Below are 5,043 nucleotides of genomic sequence, written 5' to 3'. Positions count from 1 at the left end.
TTGGATTTCACATGATTAGCTCATGAAGAGAAAGAATGAGTGTGCGTAACCCCTCCCTTTTCTGTCATCCAGGCAAGAGCCTTTCTGGAAACCTGCAGTTCCGCACACTTCCTGTGGGATAATACAGGCACACTTAAGAAGAAGATGAACTAGGAAAGAGAAGAGAGAGAAGGAAGTCTAATAGACAGCATCAAGGCAAAAGAAATGAGACATATTGCTTTTTATTGCTCAGTAGCAGTGTGATGTAAAACACCAAAATTCCATAAGTGACGGCTTGTCCAATCCAATATTTAGAGCTTAGAAATGTATTTATGACTTTTATGTAAATGGTGAATTTTCAAAACATTTAGCTCTAATTTTGCACTAAACATTTAGCAGGATATTTTCAGGAAATTTGTGATTGATCTTAACCTTTCCACTACACTTAATAAATGTTTAATCTCTCTCTCTTTCTCGCTCTCTCTCCTTCTATATATATATATAGAGAGAGAGAGAGAGAGAGAGAAAAAGAGATACATTCCAGATATTTATTGATTGATTGATTGACTGACTGATTGATTCTTTACAATGATGTTTTCATTCATTTGAAAATGTCCCGCTAATATTTAATCCTTCTGGTCTTTTTGCTTATAGATTTTCAACTGGTTTGATTTTTGTGTGTGTGTGTTCGTAAAGTCTCAATGACATGTTTGAAATGGGCTAACCAAGCATAATGAATTCTAGTAACAATTTTATCTCAGATGGTAGCCTCAATACTTTACTGTTCATTCAAAGTATCTGAGTATTTGCAATTTGTCAATATAGAGCAAGATAGACTGCAAGGGAGAGAAACCAATCAATGTATACAAGTTGCCCATAAAAAAGGAAGAAAGGAGAAAGGAACCTAAACCAAAATGCGTTCTTGTCTTAGGACAACTTTGATGAACTTTTTTGATCCACTTCAAATGTTGACTACTGTATATAACACCTAATGAAAAAAAAATACTGCTTGATTATGTAAAATATATGCATTCATATATGCACTGTACAGATTTGTTTCTATACAGAAAGAGTATGTGAAAGAGAGCGAGATACTCTCAGTTTCTAATCTCCATTTGAGATATAAGTACCTTGTGACAACATGTTGTGTTTGTGTGAGGTAAACAGAGCTATTGTGCAGATCTCATTCAACACTTTGCGTGTGTAATAAGAGACGGGATGTAGGGTGACTTTTTAAATCTAACTAAAATCAGATACCACAAGCAAAAGTGTGACAGAATAGAAAAATCATCATGTAAAATAACATCATAAATTACGCGCATTTCTAAAACGGCCTCAGATACTTTTATTAACAAACATCTGATGGTTTAGATGTTAGGCAATTAAATTAAATCCCGAATGAACTAAACAAGCATAAATCTGTTTTTAAGGTAATTTATTGTTGGCTTGCGCGCGCTTGACATTGGAATCTACATAAAGACTTAGTTGCGTCACAACAGCATTGTATGATATTAATTTATAGTTTTGTATACATATAGTTTTTACGCAATATTAACGTGGTTAACGTGGTCTGTGTTTTTCTGTCAATATGGGGTGCTGTGTGTACATTAATGAGGAAAAAAAATTTACTTAAATGATTTTAGCAAATGGCTGCAATATAACAAAGAGTGAAAAATTTAAGGGGGTCTGAATACTTTCCGTACCCACTGTATATATAAATAAGCGTCTTTGTAAGAGTTGGTAAATGCGTTAAGCGTTGTGTAACCTGTGATATATTAGAAGATTCCCCGGCTTCTGTTTGGTGGCCTGCTGGCCTTTTCTCTGGCCTTCCTCAATCGTGAGACAGGAATTTTTCTTTTAGATAACCTTTTGCTCTGAATTCAGCCAAGAATGTGAGAATAAACAGAATAGATGTTCTCCCTCCTATTCTCACCAGTTTTGAAATTGCCAAAATTATCTTGATTTTATTTATTCGTTTGATTAAAAACCTTGATTCGACTTGTATTATTATTGTTGTTGTTGTTGTTGTTATATTTTAAAAATAAGCAGATGATGTTTTAACGTTTTGTTTTAATGCAAGCAAACTCACGAATTTTTGAATCATAGAATATTTTCCGTATGTATTAATAATTCCACGTGACTGATCATTTTCGTTGTAATGCGTTTGTAAATCCAGATAGGCAAAACTTACGCAACTTTCGTCAGATTCCAATAGTTCTCTTCTCATTTCAGGATGTTCTCCTTTTGCGTCTGGTCAGCTCAGGGTCATGGTAAGTTCACCTGCTTTTTTAACATTCAGTTGCATGAACCTTGACGGCCTGCTGAGTGGGTTGCGCTCCTTTTCACGTTTGATGGATTGTGAAGAAAAACATTTTTTTTTTTTTAGTTGGTCTTACACCATTTTTAACTACAGGGCAAACGGTCATGAAACTTAGTGCAGAGTTCAATAATGGGATGCAATATCTTTACGTAGCCATATTCTAAACGTCAATAGCCATTACATCCAATATCAACCACCTTATTAATTCACTAACAAACAACAACAACGAGACTGTGTTAAGCATATGTTGTGATTATTGTTAATAATAATAATAATAATAATAATATAATTGTTAAAAATAAATTAGATAATTTAGAAATATTGGGTATTGTTAAACTATAACACTGCGTGTAAGCTTTAACATATGGGCTTTTTCAACAGGTTAATCTCCCGCTATTTACAGGAGTTATGTAAATAAATCACTAATAAAAATGCAATTTTAATGCAATTGAAAGTAAAACAGCTGGGAAAGCAAAAGTCAGTAGCATTAATAAGTTACAGTAGCTAAAGTAGTAATTACATTTTTTTTTTTTTAAATGAAAAGAAAAAAATCTGCGCAGGTGCCCTCATAATTAATTTAATGTGAGAGACACAAAGCACACATTGTCAGGTCAAAATAGAAAATTGGTCAGCTACTGTAATTCATCTTTAGTTTACTCCAAATATGTTTGTCCAAATATGTAAGTAACTAAAATATCCTGACATTTCAAGAGTTTGTCGAAGTGAACTGTGTAAGTCTGTCTTGATAATATATTGCTTTTTCGTTTATTTACCTGCCATATTACACACTTTTCCTCGAGGTACTAATTTCATAACCATGATTAAATGTTTATCAATAATTTAAATCTTAAATATCAATAATTTTTAAGCCATTCAGAAGTTTAATTTTTACATTTTTAAAACGTCTTAATGTTGTTTTCTGTAATTCACGAACAATATGCAAGCTACTTGTTTCTAAATCGAAAGCTTTTTAAGAAAAAAATTAAATAAAAAAAAAAATGCTTAAAGTGGTTGTATTTATAAGATGTGCAATTTTTGCAAAAAAAATTGTGCGTTTACAGTGTGGTGGAATCAAAGGTGCTGACCGGGGAGAGTGCAAGATACGGGTGAACAGCTAAAAAATTCAAGAGAGACAAAGTGAAGCCCCAGAACGGCGCAAGCTGAAGGGCGAGACCTGCGCGTGACCCCGGCGAGATGGAAGCCCGTTCGCAGCTCCTGACAGGCTGACCTGCCTATTTCGAGTATTAATTTGGCCTGAACTCTGCGTGAACCGAGGCCAGGGGAGAAGCAGTCAGGGGATGTTTGAGGCAGGACCCAGGGCAAACCTGTCCTCCTGAGCAAATATTGGGGTAGTCCGTCAGAGGGTCGTGGATTAAATGGAACTGTCAAGCCCGCGTAAACTTTGGGGAAGAGGTGAGGTCACAAGAGAGTGAACAAGGGGGAAAAAAGTTAGTTTCCTCAAAAGTTCGAAAACCCCCCTCCACTAGTTCTCTTCGCCACTTGTCAGCACTCTCTAGCTCAGAGTTCATTCCCCCAGTTCTTTCACCGGAGTTTGCCCTCTCTCGCTCACCTGCTTTGCTCCGCATGTGTTTTTGAGGTTGGCACAAAAGAAAACTGAGAGTTCCTAAAATCTGATGTCTAATTTGAACGAAAGTCTGTCGGTAGAGCACAGACGGAAAACAGATGTGTGCGCGCGTGTACTTATGTGACGCTCATTATTCAATGAGATTTTCTTTTAAGGTGAACTTTTTATAATGAGCAATGACTCGAAATTACACTTCGAGGGGGGAAAACCCCTCAGTGTATGTCCAATCTTCGTGACAAACCTAAACAAGTCCTGTAGACACTGTGATGTAAAATAATTGGCAATACCTATACACTGTAAAAAAAAAAAAATGCAACTGCATATTTTCCAGTTTACAAAACCTTTTGAGTCTCAAATACAAAAAAAAATGCTATTTTCTTGAAACTACATAAAACCCTTGTCAGACCAACAAAATTACCCCAAATGTTGTCCCAACTAGTGAAAGTTGTCTGAACAAATAATTTCATATTGCTGAAATGTTAAAGCTATGTGAGTTCCCAGCATGCATTGCAGCATGAATAAATTATGCAGTTACTGTTATAGGATTGTTGTTTTGCTGTTTGCTGACTTCATTTAAACTTTTTGTTGTTGTTTTGTCATTATTGTTAGTTATTTGTTGTGCTGTGATGTAAAGAGTTCAACTTTTTAACATTTGTTGATTGCCACCATACTTGAGGTTTGTGTGTCAAGTTTTGAGTCATTGAGTATATGTTCAACCATTTAAATCCATTTTTGGTCCCACTTTATATTAAGTGGCCCTAATACCTGTGTACTTATATAGTAACTAGATGTGTACATAGTATGTAACCACAGTGTAAGTACACATTGGTACATAGTATCTACAGCGCTACTGTTTGTGTAAGTATACATATGTAACAACCCAATGAATGGTATGTGTAAATACAAATGTGTAAGAGGACATTGGTAACAACACTTTTTGGTAATGAAAGTACAAATGTGTAACAGGACTAACAGCACTTTTTGGTAAAGAAAGTGTTACACTTTATATTAGATTTATTATGTAATTACTCTGATGTTACACAGCAGCGGCCAGTAAGTTAGGCTTTACATATAAATTGTGGTTGGTGTCCAGAATGTTACACTTTATATTAAGTGGACAGTTCCTGAGGAGTTACCATGTAAGTACACTGGTATTACA

Source organism: Sinocyclocheilus rhinocerous, unplaced genomic scaffold (genome assembly GCF_001515625.1).
Source record: "Sinocyclocheilus rhinocerous isolate Xijiao unplaced genomic scaffold, SAMN03320098_v1.1 scaffold3377, whole genome shotgun sequence".
Lineage (NCBI taxonomy): Eukaryota > Metazoa > Chordata > Actinopteri > Cypriniformes > Cyprinidae > Sinocyclocheilus > Sinocyclocheilus rhinocerous.
Note: the sequence above shows the minus strand (reverse complement) of the source record.